At 36.4% G+C, this 25,603-nt stretch overlaps 1 protein-coding gene and 1 long non-coding RNA gene across 8 annotated transcripts in view; both read left to right on the forward strand.

Moving 5' to 3' along the window:
* The window catches only part of WDPCP (WD repeat containing planar cell polarity effector), a 464,584-nt gene that overhangs the window by 659 nt on the left and 438,322 nt on the right, over positions 1 to 25,603 (forward strand). The window lies entirely within an intron of this gene.
* Positions 8,535 to 25,574, forward strand: LOC134737797 (uncharacterized). Its single transcript, XR_010123098.1, has 2 exons — positions 8,535 to 8,641; positions 24,279 to 25,574. It is a non-coding gene; the product is annotated as an uncharacterized LOC134737797 (long non-coding RNA).

The raw sequence follows: 25,603 nt of genomic DNA on the forward strand, positions 1-25,603 counted from the left end.
CCCGCTTTGCTTTTATCCACTGGGCGGATGCCTGCAAGCTCGCCGGTCCCTTTTCTGAGCGGAGTATGAGGGGCGTGGGAATGCAACTATTCTGGAGGGGGTGGTGCCCTGGAGTAGGTGCACCCCCGACCCCAAATGGAGCTCTTCCAGAGTTATATCAAAAATATTTATTGAGCATTTACTTTGTAGGAGGTGAGCCTCTCCCTTCCAGGAGGTCACAGTATACGGATCTAATTTGCTCTAAGCCCTCCGTGAATGTTGAGTTTTGTCCATTCTCTTTTGGAAGAAACAGGATGCGCCTTAAACCATCTTGAATCTTAAAGTTATGCCAAACCGGCATTTCTGAGGAAAGACTGGCAACTGAAGGGGAGACACGGTTGTTTAGTCAGTCAGTCTCAGCTGGTAAAACAACTTAAGAGGTTCTCTTTAAAATTAATGCTGCCAAGAGAATTGCTGTGCTTTTTGAAAGCTTGTTTCTTGTGGATGTTAAAAGGAAGATATGATGCTCGGGAGTAGCATACACAGCATATACGTAATGAAAATGAATAAAACATCTGTATTAGATAACATTGTTAGAACTTCCGTTTTTTCTCTGTCACTGATAAATGAATGCCAAGTAATATCTTTCAGTTTTTCTCTATTTCAGTTTGGAGGATTTGCTATTTTTGGAAAGAAACGTAATGCTTTACTTTTAGCATTTATTAATATCATACCTGAATGACTCTCCTTGCGTCTCTTTATTCATTTGGCTCTCAGACAACACACTTTCCTGGTTTTCCTCTTTTGTTACTGGTTCTCAGTTCTGCGGAGTTTCTAAATTTTCTTTTAGTTGTGATCTCTTAACATTGGGGTTCCTGTATTCTCTGTCTATACTAAATCCCTCAGTGAGCTAATTCATAAGTTGCATCACTTTAAATGCTACTTTTATGTCAAAAACTCTCAAATTTATGTGTCTAGTCCTGAATTAGTAGGTGTGCATTATTCTCAAACCTAGGTTCTCTGAGTTTTACTTTTTACTCTGAGCAGTTACGAAAAATTTCTCCCATTATCCTCCTAAATGAATTCTTCTACTAGCTGCTAACAGAAAGATTTTTCCATGTTGTTGTCCTTAAAAATCTCATGATTTTACCTAATGTAAATGACGAGTTAATGGGTGCAGTACACCAACATGGCATGTATACGTGCATATGTAACAAACTTGCACATTGTGCACATGTACCCTAGAACTTAAAGTATAACAAAACAATCTCATGATTTTTGTCCTTGATTTACAGTGAATTTTACAAGGGAGACTTTTTATAACCAGAATTCTCACTGCAGTCCTATAGCAGGACAGGACATTCCCATACTCCAAGAAGGCCACAAACATGTAAGCCCCCCTATTCCCATCCAGTCCAGATATACAGAATTGAAGTCACCTGTGTGGTAGTTCATGGGCCTTGTTCTGTTTATCGCTAGTTGCCCTTGTAAATCAGGTTAAGGAGCATATTAGCACTGATTATAAGTTACTTTTCTCAGGTAATATAATACACTGCAAGAGAAGATGTTTGGTAAGGTGGGTATATCAGCACATTTCCAATTATACAAATAAGATTGTCTGTGTTCTCTTCCTTTTGAACCGTCTTTGGTAATAGCTAATGTCAAGTAGCACAATATGTCATTGCACTTTCATTGTGAGTTTGAATCTCCAGGTGGTTTGTGAATGTGTTGCAGACATTCATTTTTTGTTAAGGCAACAAGCAGAGCATTAAACTGTTATGCTATATTTGGAGATATGCTTAACATTTTTTTTGCCCAGCCTCACATTATTTAGTAAGGTAATATTTAATGCAAATTGTAGAAAATGTTTGAAATACCATTCTAACAACATCCAGCAAAGATATTAAAGGAGCATTAAGTTTCAAATCCCTGAAATAGAATGTTGGCTCTTGATACCCAAGGCACTTTGGAACTCACAAGATCTTATGCTTTTTTATAGTATACAATTATTTAACTTCAACTAGGCGTGCTGGCTCACACTTGTAATCTCAGCACTTTGAGAGGCTAAGGCCGGAGGACTGCTTGAGTCCAAGAGTTTGAGACCAGCCTGGACAATATACTGAGACCTTGTCTCTACAAAAAATTTTTAAAAAATTAGCTGAGTATGGTGTTGTGCACCTGTAGTCCCAGCTCCTCAAGAGGCTGAGGTGGGAGGTTTGCTTGAGCTCAAGAAGCAGAGGTTGCACTGGCATCACTGCACCCCAGCCTGGGCGACAAAGTGAGATCCTGTCTCAAAAAAAACAACAAAAAAAAGAAAATTATTTAACCTCATATTAATTTTATCTCTAGCATATATAAAATTGTTATAGATCTAGTTAAAACTCATTCATCTTAATGTTTTCTTTAATGAAGTTCTATTACACTTTTAAGCTATTTTATAACAATTTTGTTATAATCTGGTTCCTTTTTGTTGAAAGTAACAATGTAATATTTAGAGAGTACTATAATGTAAAAAGATGCCTTTACATTGTTGTCGGTCTAAGTAGCTACATTTTTAGAAATATGTACTTTACCATAGGATCATGTAATTAGTAACAGCCATGTTAGATAATGGAGTGTGATTGAAAATACGATTATTTATAAAGCAAGATTAAGACTTGTGAAATAAATCGGAGACCAAATTATTACAAATATTTCTTAAAGGAAAGATTGCAGAGCTAAATAGTTGACCTTAGCTGAAAAAAAAACTTTGGCTTTTTACCCTTTTTAAAATTTAAGTGTAATGCTAGGTATCTTGGAAATTATTTGGTTGGCTTAAGTGACATGCAGGTCATTTTTGAAAGTATTCTCAAGTAATTTCTAAAATGAATATGTAGTATTTTAAAAATAATTATTACATTCACTTCAGTGAATCTTAAACATAATAATTCCAAATTTAGTTATGGCAAAAATAAAAGTGCTTGTAATTTAATTTAAAACTGTAGTCTCAATGAGAACCACTTTATTACTATGTCTTATAATTTTATACATACACAATTTGTACACATTTTAAACTATATAACATTTGACTAGAATTTTCAGGAATGGTGAAATACAGGATATTTTAATGGGATAAAAGTTTTAATCATGATCATTTGTAGTCAAGTTGCTTTGCGTGGTCAAGTGGTAGAATTGAGTGGAATAATTTGCTAGGACCTCCTCGTTTAACTTTAGTTAAACAAGATAAAACATTATTCATCAGGATTCTGTTTGATAATTACATGTTTCCAGAAATATGAGCTACCTAACCTTGAGTTTTTTTCAAGTGAAAGGAGCAGAATTTATTGGTCTTAACTTTACTACCTAGCTGTGTGACCTTGAAGAAATTTCCTGGTCTCTATAAGCCTTCATTTATTAATAAAATAAGGCTAATAACACAGAGTGATCATTATATCTGGAAACATAATGTAGCAGTTCCATTCCTTTACATACCCATTTAAATCAAGAGATGTACAAGATGTTCATAAGCACTGTTTCTAAGAGCACAGCTCTAGAAATTACCCATATGGCCATCAATAGGAAAATGTAAAAATATATTGAGAATGAATAGAACATAGCTACACACCAACATGGATTCATTGAAATCCATTGGATTGATTGAAAATGAATTCATTTTCATTGGATTCATTGAAAATGAATATAGCTACACACCAACATGGATGAGCATCAAAAATACAATGTTGATTGAAAAAAGCAAACCATATAATAATATATACATTATGATTTAATTTTTATAAAAATTAAAAATTTGCAACAGATACTGTTGTTCAGGATTTCATACACATCTGGTAAAACCATAAATAAGAGCAGAGGAATGATTAATTCAGAATTCAGGATAGTGGTTGCTTGGGGAGGAGAGTAGGAGATGGGGTACTGGGGTCTTCAAAATATTAGTAATCTACTTCTTTTTAAGCTGTGTTAGTAAGTGGGTATTTATTCATTCATTTATTTATTTTGAGGCCATCTCACTCTGTTTCCCAGGCTGGAGTGCAGTGGTATGATCATATCACTGTAGCCTCGAATTCCTGGGCTCAAGTGATCCTCCTGCCTTGGCCACCCAAAGTGCTGGTATTATAGGCATGAACCACTGCACATAGCCTGGTTTTATTTTTTGTTTTAGTTTAAGATATACATATACCTCTGACCACTCTTTTTTTTTTCTTATTCTTCTTTGAGATGTGGTCTCGCTAGGTTGCTGAGGCTGGTCTAGAACACCTGGGCTTGAATGATCCTCCTGCCTCAGCCTCCCAGGTAGCTGGGACTACAGGCACTGACCACTCATATGTATCCTATTTTATATGAAACATGGTGACTTAGAACTTTATCTTTTATTATTGAACAACAAATTTGAGAGAGAATACAGTCACTCATGACAATTGTACCCTAAAATAACTATTTCCATTTTTCAAAATTTCTTTCTTTTTTTTTTTTTTGAAACGGAGTCTTGCTCTGTCACCAGGCTGGAGTGCAGTGGCGTGATCTTGGCTCACTGCAAGCTTCACTTCCTGGGTTCAAGCAATTCTTCTGCCTCAGCCTCCTAAGTAGCTGGGACTACAGGCAGGCGCCACCACACCCAACTAATTTTTGTATTTTTAGTGGAGATGGGTTTTCACCATGTTGGTCAGATGATCTCGATCTCTTGACTTTGTGATCCGCCCGCCTGGCCTCCCAAAGTGCTTGGATTACAGGCATGAGCCACCGCGCCCTGCCAGGTTTTCAAAATTTCAAGGTTAAATTTAAATGACGTCTTGCTATTTGTCTTCAATTTGTCACATTTGTTCTCTGTTCTCTCTTCTTTTCTTCCTTCTTTTTGATGAATTGAAATTTTTTACAATTCCATTTTATCTCCTTTGTTGGCTTATTGATAGTAACTTTATTTTAGTGACTGTTGTAGGGTTTATAGCATTCATCCTTTTTATCATAGTGTATTTTCAAGTGATATTATACCATTTCATGTATAAAAACCTGCCAATGATTTACTTCCATTTCTCCCTTTCTGACCACTTTACTTTTACATGTTATGAGCCCCATACAACATCATTGTTATTTTTGCTTAGTCAATTATTTTTAAAAGAGATTTAAATAATGAGAAAATATCTTAAATATTCATCAATATGGTTACTATTTTCAGTCCTTTAATTTCTTTTTATAGATCTGTATTTCTAATATAGTATGATTTTTCTTCTGTCTAATGTTCCTTTTTAAAAATGTTTCTTGTAGTTAGGATTGGCTACTGAAAAATTCTCTCAGCTTTTGTATGTGTGGAAAAATATTTGTTTGAAAGATATTTTCACCGGATATAGAGTTCTAGATTGATAGTTTTTTCTTTCAGTACTTTGAAGATCTTGATCCACTGTTTTTTTTATTTGCCTTGTTTCTGATTAAAAATCTGCCATCATCTTTATCTTTCTGTATTTGTACTTAAGTGTCTTTTTCTCTGGCTGCTTTTAACATTTTTCTGTTTATTACTGGTTTTGAGTAATTTCATTATGATGTGCCTTGCAAGTGTAGTCTTTTTCATGTTTCTTGTGCTTGGGGTTCATGGAGCTTCTTGGATCCATAGGTTTATAGTTTTCAATGAATTTGGGGAAATTTTGACCTTGTTTCTTGAAATACTTTTTTTCTGTCTGCCCTTCGATTCTTGCACTGTTTTGGGGATGACAGTTATATGTATTGTGAGCTGACTGAAGTTGTCTCATGACTCATTGGTGCTCTGTTTATTTTTAAAATTATCTTTTCTTTCTAGGTTTCATTTTGTAAAGTTTCTGTTGCTAGGTTTTCAAGGACACCAGTTTTTTATTTTGCAATGTCTAATATGCTATTCATTCTATCCAGTATATTTTTCATTTCACATATTGTTTTTATGTGTAGAAGTTGGATTTGGGTCTTTTAAAAAATATCTTTCATGTCTACTACATTTGTTTAACATGTAGAATACAGTTATAATCATTGTTTTAATATTCTAGTCTCCAGGTTATAACATGTCTGCCAGTCCTGGGTTGGTTTTAATTAATTTTTATTTCTATTATGGGCCATATTTTTATGCTTCTTTGGAAGTCTGGTAATTTTTTTTTATTAAATGTCAGATTGAGAATATTACATTTCTTTTTTTTTTTTTAAGGTAGGGTTTTGCTCTATTGCCCAGGCTAGAGCGAGTGGCCAGTGCAGCCTCAACCTCCTAGGCTCAAGCAATCCTCCATCCTCAGCTCCCAAATAGCTGGGACTACAGGTGTGCACCACCATGCCTGGCTAATTTCTTGTAGTTTTTTGCAGATACAGAGTTTTGCCATGTTTCCAAGGCTGGTCTCGAACTCCAGGACTCAAACGATCCACCCGTCTCAGCCTCCCAAAGTGCTGGGATTACAGGCCTGAGCCACCATGCCCAGCCTGAATGAGTTTATCTTTCTATAAATAACTTTGAGCTTTATTCTGTGATGCAATTAAATTATTTGAAATTAATTTAATTCTTTCAAAACTTGCTTTTAAGATTTATTAAATATTAGTCAGGATCTGAGTATTACTCAGCTACTAGGGCTAATAATTTCCTACTCCTGAGCCAAGACTTTTGTGCGTACTCTACCCAATGACTGTGAATCACAAAGTTTTTCTGTCGGGCTGGTGAGAACAGGCACTATTCCCAGCCTGATATGAGTGCCAAGCACTGTTATCTGTAATCATTTCTAGTTGCTCTTTCTCCAGCCTCATGGTTTTATCGTATAAATGTGCTGTCAGTACTCAGCTGAATTCTCAAGGGGAACCCTCTGAAATTCTCTGGAGTTCTCTCTGTATGATTCTCCCTCTCCAGGGAGCTAACTACCTTGTCTTCTCCAGTTTTTCAGTTCTGTCTCCTCAACTCAAGTTTGCCGGGCTACTCCTGGTTTCCCCTTCCTTGCGCTGTACATTCTCTCACACAAAGACAAATATGTCTTATGGAACTAAGCTCTAACACAGCTTTGTATGCCTTCTATGTTGGTTTTTAGTTCCTACTTTTTGGTGAAGAGAAGTGCTCTCTCTTACAAGCTCAGCTATTTTTTTTTAGTCTTTTATTTTGAAATAATTTCAAATTTACTAAAGAGTTGTAAGAATAGTAAAAAGAACTTCTAAGGCCCCCTCAGTTAGATTTACCTTTTAAACATGTTGTCACATTTGCTTTATCACATGTTCCCACCACACTATCCCCTTGATTTTTTCTGAATCATTCGAGAGTAAGTTGCAGACAATGTGTCCTTTTATATTCCTATATTCTTCAGTGAATATATTCCAAGAACAAGGGCATTCTTTTGCTTAACCACTATACAGTTAAGAAACTTAACATTGATGTGTACGAGTATCTAATATACTCTCCTGTTGACACGCTGCCAGTTTTCTCAGTAATGTCCCATAATGTTTTTCCCCTCATACAGGATTTTGCATTTAATTTAGATGTCGTATCTCTTTAATCTCCTGTAATCTGGAACAGTTTATCGGCCCTCTTTGTCTTTCATGACATTGACATTTCTGAAGAGTATAGGCTAGTTTTTTGGAGACCGTCCCTCAATTTGGGTTTGTTTGATGTTTTTTTGTGGTTAAATTCAGGCTTGCATTTTTGGGAGGAAGATTACATAGGTGATGTTGTGGCCGTATCAGGGCATTAAATCAGTATGTCTTATTATTTATGATGTTGATTTTAATCATTTGGTAAGATATTCACCAGATTTCTTTACTATAAAATTACCATTTCTTCCCCTTGTAATTAATAATCGGTGGGGACATACGTTGAGACTACATTAATATCCTGTTTCTCACCAAACTTTTACTCATAGTTTTAGCACTTATTGATGATTTTTGCCTGAATCAATTATTACTGTGGTTGTAAAATGATTTTCAAAGTCTGTCATTTTTTCACCACTTAGTAAATGGCATTCTACTGTAAGTTTGAGTTTTTCCTTTTCATCTGCCTTTGTTTGCTGCTCCTATATATAACAAATACTACAGACTGAGTGATTTATAAAGAATAGAAGTTTATTTGGCTCATAGTTCTGGAGGCTTGGAAGTCCAAGAGTGTGGCATTGGCTTCTGGTGAGGGTCATCTCATGGCAGAAGTCACCACATGGCAAGCAAGTGTGAGAGACAGAGAGAGGAAGGGGGCTGAACATATCAGGAGCCCGCTCCCACAATAATTAACCCATTCTCCTGATAGCAACATTAACCAGTTTATGAGGACAGAACCCTCATGACCTAATTACCTCTTAAAGTCCCCACCTTTTAATACTATTACAATAGCATCAAATTTCAACATGAGATTTGGTGTAGACATCCAAACTAGCATTATCTATCTTGTCTGTCTGTCTGTCTGTCTATCTGTGTATCTACCTACCTGCCTACCTACCTGTCTAATCTATCTACTCCGTTTGGATTCATGACTTCTCATTTTATTCAGTGGATTGCATCAGTACTAAAGGCTTTGTTTTTCTTTAAGTGATTGTTGATGATTTTTTCTTTTTCTTTTTCTTTTTTTTGAGATGGAGTCTAGCTCTGTTGCCCAGGCTGGAGTGCAGTGGAGTGATGTTGACTCACCGCAACCTCTTTCTCCTGGGTTCAAGTGATTCTCCTGCCTCAGCCTCCTGAGTAGCTGGGATTACAGGTGTGTGCCACCATACCCAGCTATGTTTTGTACTTTTAGTAGAGATAGGGTTTCACCATGTTGGCCAGGCTGGTCTCGAACTCCTGATCTCCAGTGATCCACCCACCTTGGCCTCCCAAAGTGCTGGGATTACAGGCATGAACCACTGCACCCAACCAGTTGATGACTTTTTTCTAATTTGGCATGACTTAATAAGAGGAAATGAGCTAAACATCAAGACAGATGATCTTTGATTTAGCATCTTTTATTTAACACTTATTTACCAGCCTCCAGACTGTGTGAGGTGCCCATTCCTAGTCCACTCAGGTTTATGTGTGGGGCACAGTTGGAGAAGAATTATGTTTAGAGCACACATGATCTTCTATTTAGCACTTTTAGTGAAAAGTGATATAAGATGCCCTTTCAATTATTTTCTGGAGAACATAAGGAACAGAGACCACCTCAGATGCTTTGTCATAGGATGCTATAGTGTAAGGATATGCATGATAATAAGAAGAGATAAATCTTGGCCACTTAGGAAGACCTCAGGGGAACCCAGGGAAAGCCAAACTGTGAGATTCCAATCCTATTCTCTCCTCTCCTAAATAGGAACAAATAGGGCCATTATATGAGCCTCATTAAGAATAAGTGAATCTCATGGAGAATAGAATCGATAGGCCATTCTAGAATCTCAAAAAGTTATGGGTTCTGTGTTACCTGTCCTAGCTTCAGCAGTCCACAGATCTTAATTCTAGTGTTTTATCAATAACCTAACTTAACTTTTAAAATCTTTGTGCTTTTCTTCTTGCTCTTAATTGTCTGGGTGTCCATAGTTCCTTAGAGAGACAGAGGTAGATTGGCCTGGGAGTTCATCGCTGCTGTTGTTTTGGCAGAGCTTCCCCTCCTAAGTTTCCCGTTTTACTTACCAACCTCCAGGCTATGTCAGGTGCCTATTCCCAGTCCACTCAGGTGAGGGCACAATTGGAGAGGAATCATGATGTTTAGAACACATATTTCTTTTCATGGAATATCTTGTGGCTCCCCTTGTGGTAGGGTTGGTGGAAAGTGCAGTTTTCATAAGTTGCTACTATAGATATAATTGGCAATATGGATTTGCATCCTGTTCTTCATCCTAAAGACAGAGTCCTACTCAGAGCTGTACTCTGCCTGTAGGTAATATAAGCTAAGTGGTTTACTTTTTGAGTTATTTTAGGGATACTAATATGGTGAGATTTATTTAAATTAATTTTAAATAATGATAATGCTGAAAATTGGTATAAAACTGCGACAAGAATTTCCAGTAATTTGATACCTTGTATTATTCACTAAAATTGTTATGAAACCATGACTGTTAATTGAGTCTGCCTTATTAATTTGGCCTGATTAAGAGATATAAATATAACACAGTGTATTTTTTTAACTTTTCTGTCATTACCGCATCATTTAGTATTTCCTTAAAAGAGCTATTCAGTATTTCTGTGAACATCTGTGTAGATTGTTTGCAGTTAACATTTTCCAGAAGCCAAAACTAGACTTCCCACAATGTATAATTTACCTTTGAAGATTTCCTGTGTTGGGTATCACTTGTTCATGTGTTCTTATTATTTAATATGAATGAAATATTAATAACTAATTGTTTAAAGTGCAGTATTTAATTCCATGTATAATTAAAAAATTTAAATACATTAACATTTCACAACATAGTCTATGATTGGGATTAGGACTATTTGTGTTTGCTGTTCAAATATTCAGTATAATATTTGATATTTGGATAAACTGCTATTTTTCATATCAAGTATATTTGTTTAAAATTTTAGAGGGGATATACCAGGGAGCTTGGAAAATTTGTATTTGACATAAAATTATTTGATTATTTTCAGATATTAAAAATGTAGAACAGTTTTTGGCAATCTCACAGGCTTACATGACTATTAGATTTTGCAGGTTTGCATCCTTTAATGATATGTTACTTTTGCTGTCTACATAAAATATTTAATTTCTGGGTCATGCTTGAAATGGGATAAAGGAATGGAAAAATGAGATGAGATGCCTTTTTACTTCTTTTCTAGAGAACCTATAGCTGCTTCATTTCCGTTCAGCAAACTCTCCCAAACAATAAACTTTATTTAGAGGAAACATATCTTTAATTTAAGGTACAATACTTTCCATGTACATTGTGTGAATTGTTAAGGGTGTTGACAGTTAAAAAGCTGTCTGACTGAACCAATTATTTACAACAAGCCCAGGCCAGCCAGAACTACTTTGGGAAGGGATATAGACTTACTAATATAAGGCAAGATTACCTAGAGACATGAAGTCTGGGTTTTGGCTTCAGGAAATATCACTTTGGAAATTACACTTTAGGTCAGATTTAATATAAAAAGTTGAAATATGCATCTAAAATGAATTACATTACCATATTGACTAGAACTTCTTGATTGCAAAGGGATTTTTAAAAAGCATTTTTATTACTGTTATTTGAAATTACATTCAGAATGTTTGAAACTGCATTGTGGAACTACCTTATAGTGAAGACTTCAAAAGAACATGGTCTTTTCTGGCTATGAAAATCTGATTTTATTATTAAGTTGCCTATGAGAAACCTATTAATGATGGATATTTATATATCATTTATGATATAATTGGAAATACATATTTGGTCTCTGCCCCTGGTTCCTGGCAGACAACAACCCAAACCCTTGGAATCTCTAAAGTGATAAGTGTTTTTTGTATGCTAGTGAGATGACTGGTAGCTGGAGGGTCCTGGATAGCCTCAGGATTTGGGGGCTGGTTGCCAGAGGAGCCAACTTTGTGATTAGAGGGTTGGCTCTTTCAGCTGAACCCCACAACCTCTAGAAGCTGAAGGTTGGATAGATTCTCCCCATGACTATTGATCTAATCAATCATGCCTACATAAAGAAACCTCCATAAAACCCCAAAAGGACAGGGTTCAGAGAGCTTCTGGATAGTTGAACAGCTGGTGGTGCCTGCAGAGTGGCATGCCCAAAGAGGACATGGCACTCTGTGCCCCTTCCCACATGCCTTGCCTTATGCATTTCTTCCATCTGGCTGTTCATCTGTATCCTTTGTAGTAACTTTTTTTTTTTTTTTTTTTTTAATTATGGATAAGTATAAGTAAAGTGTTTCTCTGAGTTCTGGGAGCCACGCTAGCAAATTAATTGAACCCAAAAAGGGGTTTGTGGGAACCCTGATATATAGCCAGTTGGTCAGATGCACAGGTCACAACATGGGGTTTGTGATTGGCATCAGAAGTCGGGGGTGGGGGACAGTCTTGTGGGACTGAGTCCTTACCTGTGAGATCCGATGCTATCTCTAGGTAGATAATGTCAGAACTGACTTAAATTATAGGACAACGCATTTGGTATCTGCTAGAGAATTGCTTGTAGTGTGCAGAGAAACGCACATACATCTGGTATGAGAAATGTGTTGAGTGGTGTGTGAGGGTAGGAAAAACACTTTGGTTTGTCCTGTCTCTATACTGTGTCTAATTGAAAAGATAAAATTACTTAACTGTATGCCTGTAAAAAGGAAATAAACTCTTGATGCCAAATTATGAATTGTGCTCTTATTGTATTAAAATAGTTTACAACTAGATGAAGAGTTAAAATGCCAGAGTTAGTCTAGGGTTCATGTTATTTACTGGATTCCTATTCTAAATAATATAAATTATCTCCCATTTAAATATTGGCACAGTTATTTTCTATATTGTCTATTATATACGTACGCACACACACGTGTTTGTATATACTGAATGCTGTATACTTTATATGTGTCTCTATATTGTATAGTAAATAAGACATTTTTAGTAGTATACAGTATACTGTATAGTAAATAAGATATATTTAGTAGTATACAGTATATATACTGTATAGTAAATATCTTTAGTAGTATACCGTATCTATACTGTAGTAAATAAGATATCTTTAGTTATACAGTATATATACTACATATATACAATATATATACAATATATACCATATATACTGTGTATATATATGTACATACTATATATATATACATGTACTATATATGTGTATATAATATGTATTATATATAGAGAGATATGCTATCTGTAGTAGAGAACAATATATTTCTAGACTATTTCTATTATGTAATATAGAGAAATAATCATTGTATTGATCCCAAGTCTGTTTTGTTATAGTAGTTGTCCCCTAGGCAGCCCTCCTTTGCCATGTTTTTCAAGGTTATACAGTATATATACTATATATATGCAATATATACCATATATACTGTGTCTATATACTATATATATGCAATATATACCATATATACTGTGTCTATATACTATATATATGCAATATATACCATATATACTGTGTCTATATACTATATATATGCAATATATACCATATATACTGTGTCTATATACTATATATATGCAATATATACCATATATACTGTGTCTATATACTATATATATGCAATATATACCATATATACTGTGTCTATATACTATATATATGCAATATATACCATATATACTGTGTCTATATACTATATATATGCAATATATACCATATATACTGTGTCTATATACTATATATATGCAATATATACCATATATACTGTGTCTATATACTATATATATGCAATATATACCATATATACTGTGTCTATATACTATATATATGCAATATATACCATATATACTGTGTCTATATACTATATATATGCAATATATACCATATATACTGTCTATATACTATATATATGCAATATATACCATATATACTGTGTCTATATACTATATATATGCAATATATACCATATATACTGTGTCTATATACTATATATATGCAATATATACCATATATACTGTGTCTATATACTATATATGCAATATATACCATATATACTGTGTCTATATACTATATATACAATATATACCATATATACTGTGTCTATATACTATATATACAATATATACCATATATACTGTGTATATATATGTACATACTATATATATACCCATACTATATATGTGTATATAATATGTATTATATATAGAGAGACATACTATCTATAGTAGAGAACAATTCATTTCTAGACTATTTCTATTATGTAATATAGAGAAATAATCATTGTATTGATCCCAAGTCTGTTTTGTTATAGTAGTTGTCCCCTAGGCAGCCCTCCTTTGCCATGTTTTTCAAGGTTGCATTACAGAATTATTGATGACAGTTATGTATGGTGTCTTTCTATTTTAACCCTCTACCAAGCAGACCATTTTTAAAGGATAAGGTTAAAAAGTGAATATGATCATGATTCTCAAAAAAATATAAAATGATAATTTGTCAAAGATTATATTTAACTCAATAATGATATTATTGCCAGTTGAAGTACCACATATTGAATGCAAAACTGGCAAAACTGATGAATATCCACTGAGCAATAATCAGTTCCATTTTACAGGACATAATTTGCATTTCTATGGACAGGAATTATTTGTATTATTATCAGTTTTCTACAACTTTTCTCTCTACAGAGTTGTAGCATGGCCTAGTCAGTGACAGACAAATGGACAAGCTAGCCAAAACGCTCACTGAGTTTCAGTCTTTTACATTTTTTTCTTATTGTTCGATACTGGTACCCCTGGTACTTCATATTAGCTTGATTTTAGTAGCTTCAGTAGAGTAATTGATTCATGTCTACCCATGTTTTTAATTTATTCATGTCTACCCAAGATGGAAATTCTGTGAGGGTAGGCACCTTAAAATGCATGAATCTATAAATGAATAAAATGATGTTCTTGGTATAAAAGCACAAATTGATTGGTTAAAAACTGTGTCCTGATTCAGAAAGTAGAAGAAAATAGGGATTTTCTAAATCTAATCTTATTTCAGTTGCTACTGGGGGAAATTTAGCCAGATATCGGGCAAAATTCACCCCCGATATTTCACGTAGATTCTTTTCTATCTTCCCTAAGTGTTGGCCAGTCTGAGAAATAAAGGGACAGAGTACAAAATAGAGAAATTTTAAAGCTGGGTGTCTGGGGGAGACATCACATGTCGGCAGCTTCCGTGATGCCCCCTGAGCCGTAAAGCCAGCAGGTTTTTATTAGTGATTTTCAAAAGGGGAGGGAGTGTACGAATAGGGTGTGGGTCACAGACATCACGTGCTTCACAAGGTAATAGAATATTACAAGGCAAATGGAGGCAGGGTGAGATCAGAGGACCACAGGACCAGGGCGAAATTAAAATTGCTAATGAAGTTTCGGGCACGCATTGTCATTGATAACATCTTATCAGGAGACAGGGTTTGAGAGCAGACAACCAGTCTGACCAAAATTTATTAGGCGGGAATTTCCTCGTCCTAATAAGCCTGGGAGTGCTACAGGAGACTGTGGCTTATTTTATCCCTACTGCTTCGACCATAAAAGACGGCCACCCCCTGAAGCGGCCATTTTAGAGGCCTACCCTCAGGGACGCATTCTCTTTCTCAGGGATGTTCCTTGCTGAGGAAAAGAATTCAGCGGTATTTTTCCCCTTTGCTTTTTAAAGAAGAGAAATATGGCTCTGTTCTGCCTGGCTCACCGGCGGTCAGAGTTTAAGGTTATCTCTCCTGTTCCCTGAACATTGTTGTTATCCTGTTCTTTTTTCAAGGTGCCCAGATTTCATATTGTTCAAACACACATGCTCTACAAACAATTTGTGCAGTTAACGAAATCATCACAGGGTCCTGAGGTGACATACATCCTCCTCAGCTTACGAAGGTGATGGGATTAAGAGATTAAAGTAAAGACAGGCATAGGAAATCACAAGAGTATTGACTGGGGAAGTGATAAGTGTCCATGAAATCTTCACAATTTATGGTCAGAGACTGCAGTAAAGACAGGCATAAGAAATTATTAAAGTATTAATTTGGGGAACTAATAAATGTCCATGAAATCTTCACAATCCACATTCTTCTGCCATGGCTTCAGCTGGTCCCTCCATTCGGGGTCCCTGACTTCCCACAACAAGTTGCAATGAGGGAGCCAGTTATATAAAGGAATCCAGCAATGAATCCTTTTTTTTGAGGCAGGTCTTGCTCTGTTGCTCAGGCTAAAGTTCAGTGGCATGATCATGGCTCACTGCAGCCTCTACTTCCTGGGCTCAAGTGATCCTGGCCTCAGTCTCTTGAGTAGCTGGGAGTACAGGCACATGCCACCAGCCAATTAAAAAATTATTTTTTTTAAGAGACAGGGTCTTGCTATTTTGCCCGGGCTGGTCTCAGACTCTTGGCCCCAGTCAGTCCGCCTGCCTTGGCCTCCAAAAGTGCTGGGATTGTAGGTGTGAGCCACTATGCCTGGCCAATGAATACTTTTGAAGAGCAGAAATCCTCTTCTAACTAAAGTTATTTCTTGCCTTATGTGTTTTAAAAATGAGAACTTTGTATATCAGATTTTAAGTTGGGCATAACTTTTAACTCCAAAATAATTAGAAGCATTGAACCAAGGAAAAAACAAGCATGACAAGTTATTTTTACAAATTTCTCATATTGTATGATTTTGCCGTCTTTACTCTCTTGCTAGTGATTTATGCTGTCCAACTTTTTTTTTTTTTTTTTTTTTTTTTTGAGACAGAGTCTCACTCTGTCGCCCAGCTGGAGTACAGTGGTGCAATCTTGGCTTACTGCAACCTCCACCTCCCAGGTTCAAGCGATTCTCCTGCCTCAGCCTCCTGAGTAGCTGGGATTACAGGCGCCCGCCACCATGCCTGGCTAATTTTTGTATTTTTAGTAGAGATGGGGTTTTGCCATGTTGACCAGGCTGGTCTCAAGCTCCTGACCTCAGGAGATCCGCCCACCTTGGCCTCCCAAAGTGCTGGGATTATAGGCTTGAGCCACCATGCCTGGCCTACTGTCCAATTTATAATTAATAACAACATATTAGAAATAACTTACAGCTGGATACCCTTTTTATCTGGGGCAAATACTACACATGATAAGGTAGTTTCTACCTATCTACTCCTGGCTGTTAGACTGAGCCAATCAGGTAGTCCTGCCCAGAGAGCTTACTCTTAAGGAAACGATTGGTGTTAGATTAGTTAGATTAGATGAAGTAGCTGTGGAATAGTTGTGAGTCTAGCAGTATGGTGGTAGGGAGTGAGGAAAAGTATTCAGTGGGTTAAGGGATATGGGACTGGAATACACAATATAGGATTTTTGCCATTCCTTGCCTCCTTTGGTTTCCTCTGGAGCCTGATTATCTACACGTCCACTGCTTCTGTGATTTGCCTGATTTCTTTGCGGTAATTTTCTTTTCTGTTAAAGTTTACTGGAGTTGGTTTCTGTTCTTTTAAACAAAGCTAGAAGAAGAAACAACCAAGTACATGATTATGTGTCTGGGCAGATGATCACTATCAAGTTTACATGGGAGAGAGTAAAATATATATAAAATATATGTGGGAAAAATAGAAACAGTGCTGAAATAATTAGGTTGCTGAATTATAACCCAATAGACTACATGAATTAATTTATGGTATGATACGAATAACTATGAATATATCATGTTGAAACATTGTAGTTCATCTTTCACCTGATGGTCACGTGTCCAAGAATGTTTGAATATTTAAAACTTTTCTGGCATCTTAAAATATGAGCCACTTCTAGTAATGGTGGAATAGGTCATATTGAACTAATCCTTTTACAGAAAACCATGATAAATTCTGGACAAAATACAGAAAACCCACAACTCTCTGAAGGCACTGGAGAGTGACCATAGCAGGCATAAACTGAAAGGGAGTCTATACTTGGAAAGAGGGAGTATCACCAAATAAACAAAAATGAGGTTTTGTTGCCAGCAGACCTTCACTGCAAGAAATTCTAAAGGAAATTCTTCAGGTTGAAAGGAAATGATACCAGATGGAAACTTGGATCTGAGGAATGGAGAACTCCAGAAATGGTAAGTATATGGGTAAATATATTTATTTCTCTCAATTAAAAAAAGACTAAGGTTAAAAATTATAACATTCTTCTGTGAGGTTTGTGGCATATGTAAATATAGTACACTGATTTATTTTACACATGAGGAAAGTGACACATGGTAATGTTAAATAATTTACCCAGACCGGGTGCGGTGGCTCATGCCTGTAATCTCAGCACTTTGGGAGGCGAATCATGAGGTCAGGAGATTGAGACCATACTGGCTAACACGGTGATACCCTGTCTCTACTAAAAAAAAATACAAAAAATTAGCTGGGCCTAGTGGCACGCACCTGTAGTCTCAGCTATTCAGGAGGCTGAGGCAGGAGAATCTCTTGAACCGAGAGGCGGAGGTTGCAGTGAGCCGAGATCGCGCCACTGCACTCCAGCCTGGGTGACAGAATGAGACTCCACCTCAAAAAAAAAAAAAGAAAAAAAAAATTTACCTGAAGTTTCATAAAGTGTAAGTGGCAGAGCAAGGATTTGAACACAGTGTGTCTAACTTCAGAGTTTATGCTCCAAGCTACTATATTATACCACCTCAGAAAATGAAAACTGAATTAAACTTCATGACTAGCATATGGCAAATAAAATACAATATATGAATAAACTAAATTAAGGTATTTGTCAAAAATATGAAATATGAGAAACATTTAATTCCCATTTCTAGTGTACTTGGCATTCTGTTTTTCCTACATATAATATATACACTTCAATTTCTCCGCTGTAAACATGATAATGATCATCTACCTCGATGTATCCCTATGGTTAATCCCTAGGGCAGGTAATACCTATCCCAAGTTCCTCATCCCTTGGCTTTATTTTGTCACTTAGCCCTTCCTTTGCTCTCACAACTCCTATTTTAATATGTTTGACTGGAAAACAAGAGCCGACAGCCTAGAGTAGGAAAGCTAAGGGGAAAGTTGATGAGGTGAAGGTTGAGGGGAGGATAGAAAAATCAGGCTATTCTTTGGTGGGGAAGGACATAAACATCCATCAAGTTCATAAAAATTCTCTGCGTTTTGTCCAGTTTGAGAATACATGATAATACATATGTTTTCAGACCTTTTTTAAATAGCAAAGAACCCTTTTTCCGAGTTAAATATTTCATTTTATTGCAGTGTATAAAACAAATACATTGTTTACATGCACGGGTGTTTTTGTGCTTTTACATTTATAAATATTTGCATCAAGTTAATGGGATTAGCCATTTTTTGAAAAAGGCAAAATTTGAAAATGAGAGTTGTGAATGTCAGTTGTGATCTTAGTCTCAGCACCCAGTTATTTCTGTAGTTTTAGTGAATAAGTATTGAGATAAGTGGTGAAAATGGCCCTACTAACAGAAGCAGGGAGCCAGTCATTCAACCACATCCTTAACCCCTTTTCTTGAGCTGTCTTTTGTGATTATAACTATATATAGGTACTCGGGGTTCAAAGCATATGAGAGAGTCTGAAGGTGTTTTAAAACTACCCGTTGAGGTACTTTCAATGCTATATATAGTCCGATAGTCCTTTCTGAGGGCTTCTAAGTAAACTGAAAATATGCTTGCTAGCCCTGTCTACCAGGATACAGCAAATTTCATGTAGGTGGGGAATTTGGGGAGAAATAGTTATCAACACACTGTTAACTGGCTACTTGATTCTGCATGTCAGTGATAGCTCTGACCCACTGAGCCCTTGCCCATGTGAGTTAGCAAATGTTTGTGAGGAAATTGAGTACAGGCTCCCAGCACTAAAGCTATAGAAGGAAGAAAGCCAGGTGTTCAATATCAGGTAGGATAGCGCTTATAATCTTTGGACCTTCCCATCTTTTTTTTGACATGACATTGCTTCCTTGGGCTTTCCCATTCTGCTGGATCTTTCTTTTTTGCATTGGTGACATAGTATAGCTTTAGCTAGATATATGTGAAACAACACATAACATATATAAGGCCAAAGGAAAAAAAAAATACATGTACCTGCTCTCCAGCTTAAGAAACAGAACATCAACAGTGCTTTTGAACCACCTACAGATCCCTTCCCAATTGCATTCTTCTTTTTCCTCACTAGTGATAACCATTGTCTCAAGTTTTTAGTTAATTATTCTCTTGGTTTTCTTCATAGACTTTTCATTTATATTCTAAATAGTAGGTTTCATTTTGATCATTTTTGAATTTTATAGAAATGAGCGTTTTTCTGCAGCTTGTTTCTTTGTTCAACATTGTTTTTGAGAGTCATCTATATTGTTTTCTACCTTATACTTCATTTATTCTCCATTTTCCATTTAATGACATTTAGGTTGTTTCCAGTTTTTAACTATTTCTAACATTGGTACTGTAAAAAATAAAGTAGAGATTCCTCTTCAAAGACTTTACTTCCCATTTAATTAGGAATAAATAGTAACTTCTCTTGGAAACAAAATTTATTCAAAGACCTGTGCTAACATTCTTAAATATCTGCTAGCTGTGATAAAGAAATCAATGTACTTTATGTTGTTAGCTCTCACAATTTAGCCTAAATATTTACCCTGGCATGCTTATACTGGTCCAAGCAAGCATTAGGTCATAGCCTGTTTCTCTTCCTTATTTGAAGGTGTTTTTACCTTTCTTAGCATTCCACAAGTTACTTCCTCCTTCTTTTGTTCTCCTCTGCCTTTGCCTCTTTTAACAAGTTCTAAGTTGCTAGCCAGTCGGGACAAATACAAAATGTGAGGTACCATTCCAGCCAATGGAAACTGGACACAGCAGTAGGGTGGATGCGTCAGGTTATAAATGACCCTGTCTCCTTTGTTTGGTGTACTCTCGTGGCAAAACTGCTGGCGAGTGTACCCTTTCTGCAGGAAGTAAAAATGGCCTTGCTGAGTAAATTAAATTTATGTTCAAGTGCTATTTCTTTACGGCACTGGGAAACAAGCGTTTCAAACAGTACTATGTGTACTTTTATAAATATCTCCCATTACAAATGAGAAGCTGTTATGGAATTTTTAGAGCTCTTTAGAGAAATAGTTTTTTTTTTTAGGAATTTATTCAGCATTTATAGTCAGAGACTTCTTCCTTCTTTCTAACCTAAAGTAGTTATATTACCCTTAAACTTGTTTCCTTTTATTCTAGAAGGCATAGTAGTTGAACTAGATTGCTTGGGTTAAAAATTCCCAGCTCTCTCATGTTTGTTTAGTCTAGGGCAAGCTAATTAATCTCTCTGACCTTGTGCCTTCACCTGTAAACAACCTCATATGGCTGTCGTAAGGATCATTGAATTAATACATGTAAGTGCCTGAAACATGGCAAACTTTCAGTAAATGTTAGCTCTTATTATTCTTAGTCTACCCATAATGGAAGTGGAAAAAGCTGTCATTATCTTTTATGGGATACCCATTTATACACTTAAATTCAGTACTCCTCAACCCTATTCTAAATTCAAAGGCATACTTATTGGATTTTAATTCACATTATATCAAAATGAGGTATATAAAAAATTATTTATTCAATGAGTTTAATATCTCCTGGATGCCTGGCATTTTGAAAGGCACTGGGCAAACAATGGTCAACTAAATTGACATGGTTTCTGCCCTTAAGAAACATCAGAGTCTAACAGAGAATAAAGACCGAAAAAAATACACAAATATCGAATTTCAAACTGTTATTAGTGCTATGAAAATAAAGAATATGGGCTATGAAGGGGAAAAAAACAAGGGATGTCTACTTTAGAGGAAAGGATTGGGGAAATATTGCTCTTTTAGCAACTGATATTTAAACTGTAACTGTAGCTAAGTAGGGGGAAAAGTGCTTCTTACAGAGGGATCCGCATGTGTCCAGCTCCTCAGGTGGGAAAGAGCCTGGCGTACTGGGGGCTCAAGAGAAGCCAGAGAGGCTAGAGCTTAGTGAACAAAGTGGGAGCTGCATGAAGTTAAGTTGTAGAGTGTGATATAATGGGAAATGAAATATATACTTAGTCTTTGTTCCTGGTTTTTAGCACACAGCTTCTAAAACCCTTGCAATCTCTGCAGTTGATAAGAATGTCTTGTATGCTAAGATGACTGGTGGCTGGGGGTCCCTAGATAGTTTCGGAATGGGGGCTGGTAGCCAGAAAGACCAAGGGAAGTATAGGGTTTGAATTTTCAGCCCCACTCCCTGACCTCTAGGGGAGGGGAGAGGGGCTAGAGGTTGAGTTCAGTCAGCAATGTCCAGAGATTTAATTAATCACGCCTATTAATGAAACCTTTGACGCCACTAAATAACAGAGTTCAGAGCTTCTGGGTTGGTGAACACATTGCAGTGCTGGGAGGGTGGCAAGCCAGTAGAAGGCATGGAAGCCCTGTCCTAACCATTCTCCCCACAACCACACCACCCCCGACCCCAACTCCACCCGACCCCTGCTGCCATTTGCCCTATGCATCTCTTGCATTTGGCTGTTGCTAAGTTGTATTCTTTATGATAAACTGGTAACAGTAAGTAAGGTTCCTTTCTGAGTTCTATGAGCCATTCTAGCAAATTACAGAACCTGAGGAGGGGGTCGTGGGAACCCTTGAGTATATAGCTAGTCAGTCGTAAGTATCAGCAACAACATGGGACTTGCAACCAATATCTGAAGTGAGGACAGTCTTGTGGGACTGAGCTCTTAAATCTGTAGAGTCTGTTGCTAATTCTGGATATTGTCAGGATTGAACTGAATTGTAAGACATCCAGTTGGTGTCCAGAGAATTGGAGAATTGCTTGGTGTGGAAAACCTCCACACATTTGGTGTCAGAAGTGTGAACCCAGAAAATCTGAGACAGGTCTCAGTTAATTTAGAAAGTTTATTTTGCCAAGGTTGAGGATGCGCCTGTGACACAGCTTCAGGAAGTCCTGACAACATGTGCCCAAAGTGGTCACAGCACAGCTTGGTTTTACACATTTAGGGAAACATGAGACATCAATCAATACAAGAAAGAAGTACATTGGCTCAGTCTGGAAAGGCAGGACAACTTGAAGCAAAGGCAGGAAGACTAGAAGCGGGGAGAGCTTCCAGGTCACAGATAGGTGAGACACAAATGGTTACATTCTTTGAGTTTCTAATTAGCCTTTCCAAAGGACGCAAATCAGATATCCATCTATCTCAGTGAGCAGAGGAGTGACTTCGAATAGAATGAGAGGCAGGTTTGCCCTAAGCAGTTTCCAGCTTGAGTTTTCTTTGGTGATTTTGGGGGACCAAGATATTTTCTTTTCACAGACATATAAAAACAGATCAGAGTGGTACATTCAAGGTCCTGCAAACCATGTAAAGGGAAATGGATGGGAATTCTCGAAGAATTTGAGGTTGGAGAGGAGAAGGTTCCATTTTATGTCTTAAAGGATCTGCCTGTAGCGTAGAGAAAGTACTGAATATAGATGAGTTAGGAGACTGTAATAGATTGTTGAGGTAGAAGATGATGGTGGCAGTGGATATAAAACTAGACATTCAGAAATATTTAGGATATAGAATAGACAGGACTGGGCGATGGCTATATATGTACCTGCAGATGGTGAGAGAGGGGGAGATGTCAAGGATAAGAGTTTTGACTAATCAATCTCCTTTGCAAAGTTTTAAATTGTGTTTGTGGTTTTTTTATTCAGCCTCAGGTTTACAACTTTTCTCTTTAGTTATATAACCTGTAATATAATTCAGTATTTTTTCAAAAATAGAGGCTTAACTAATGTGGGATTCCAGGTTATATATACTGATTTCCTGCTTGCTTTTTAAGATTATCTATCAATATAGTAATTTATTTATTAATTCCTTGAGAATTTACATTTAGCAAGGTGTTGGTAAGATACAATGATTCAGAAGTGAATTGAATGAAAGCACAATGCTAAACCACTGACACCTTATTTTTCTCAGTGATTCCTTGATGTTTTATTATACTATAATTCATATCCTATAGAGTTTAAATATTTCTTTAATTTTCTAAGGTTATTTAAAATACATACTTGTGTATTTTCAAGGTGTATATCTCCAGCTTATTCTCTATTGGTTCTGACCAACAGTCATCCATACATTTATTCAAACTCTTATTGAAGTGAATTGAATTTTCAGTCTATGTATTCTTAACAAATTCATAAGTTTTATAAAAAATAACGCATTCTTTTTTTGGTCTTAAAACAATATCCTGCAAGCTTTGAAGGTTGAAAATTTTAAGTCTAATAATCTGGGATTTGATAATCATTCTGTGTTCAGCCTTTTCATGACCTTCGTGCTTTAGGATAAATCTCGTTTTGCTTTCGTCATTCTGGACAGTAGTCTGGTCTTTTTAAAAAGTGCAGTTTTGGCCAGGTGTCATGACTCACGCCTGTAATCCCAGCACCTTGGGAGGCCAAGGCGGCGGATCACGAGGTCAGGAGATCAAGACTATCCTGGCTAATACGGCGAAACCCCATCTCTACTAAAAATACAAAAAATTAGCCAGGTATGGTGGCACGTGCCTGTAATACTGGCTACTCGGGAGGCTGAGGCAGGAGAATTGCTTGAACCTGGGAGGTGGAGGTTGCAGTGAGCCAAGATCGTGCCACTGCACTCCAACCTGGGCGACAGAGCAAGACTCTGTCTCAAAAAAAAAAAAAAAAAAGTGCAGTTTTAAGCTTTAATAACATCACAAGTATAAGTACTATATATAGGTTTAGAAAGAACATCATTTGAAACTTTATTTACATTTGTTTTATAGTCATTTATCTTTGTTAATTTTGAATAACAAAATTTTAACTTTGATTTTTCATTTCAGTTGATTGAAGATGAGCAAACATTGAAAAAAAGTTAATTGTGCTATCTGGTTAGCTGAACTCAAACTCACGACGACAGAAAGAAGAAAACTCACTTCCTGTCGTAAGAAGGAGGCTCCCCACAGACATTGAATTAACAACTGGATGAAAACTTCAAGGAAACTGGGTTCATAGTTCACAACAAGCCTAGATCTGGGAGATGCCAGCAAGCAGAAAAACTGTGGCTGAAATTGAGGCAATGTTAGCAGAGTCCCACAAGCATGCACTGCACATTTGCTGAATTGAATATTCCAAAACCACAGGTTACAGAATTCTAACAGTGAAATTCCGAAGCATACCTAAATGTATAAATGCTACAAGTGAACCAGACTGAACTTGGCTTCTGTCATCTAATGGAATGAGAAAATGAAATTTCCAAAAATATTCTTGACAAGTTGACCCTTACAATGAAGCACCTTTCCACCTAAGTGACAATGTTGTCTGTCAAAATTACTTTGTTTTATGTACAGAGAAGCCACCAAAGTTTAGCAACATGAGAATCCCCAAAAGTTAATGTTTGGTGGGCCATTAAGGAGTCTTGCATTACCAGCCCTCCATTTTTATTGAGATATAATTCATATACCCTAAAATTCACCCTTTTAAAGTATACAATTTAATGGTTTTTAGTATACTCAAAAGTTTGCCACCATCGCCACTGTCTTAGCCCATTTTCTGTTGCTATCACAGAATACCTGAGAATGGGTAATTTATAAAGTGAAGAAATTTATTTCTTACAGTTTTGGAGGCTGACAAGCACAATTTCAAGGGGATGAAGTCCTTGCTGTGTGGCAGAAGGCATCATATGGTGAGAGATAGGGAGTGTGTTAGAGGGCTCTTTTTCTTTCTCTTTTTTAAGGCCACAGTCCTTTTGCACTAGGGATCTACCCTTATGACCTCAATTTAACCTTAATTGCCTCTCAAGAATCTATCTTAAGGGATACATTGAAACCATAGCAACCACTATCTAATTGAGAACATTTTTATCAACCCAAAAAGCAATCCTATATGCATTAGTAGTCATTCCCCATTTCTCCCTACCTCCAACCCCAGCAAGTAATCTACTCTGTGTCTCTATGGATTTGCCCCATCTACACATTACATATATATGAAATTATACAATATGTGGCTTTATGTGTCTATTGGCTTTTTCTTTTTGAAGAACCTATAATCAATGATAAATTTTACTTGGCAGTGCTTCAGTATTTTTTCATTTCCATACTACAGTTGTTATTCCATTAAATGATGCTATTTTTCAACAAGCAGAGGACTTGTTATACATTGCATATGT

Source organism: Pongo pygmaeus, chromosome 12, assembly GCF_028885625.2.
Source record: "Pongo pygmaeus isolate AG05252 chromosome 12, NHGRI_mPonPyg2-v2.0_pri, whole genome shotgun sequence".
NCBI classification, from domain to species: domain Eukaryota; kingdom Metazoa; phylum Chordata; class Mammalia; order Primates; family Hominidae; genus Pongo; species Pongo pygmaeus.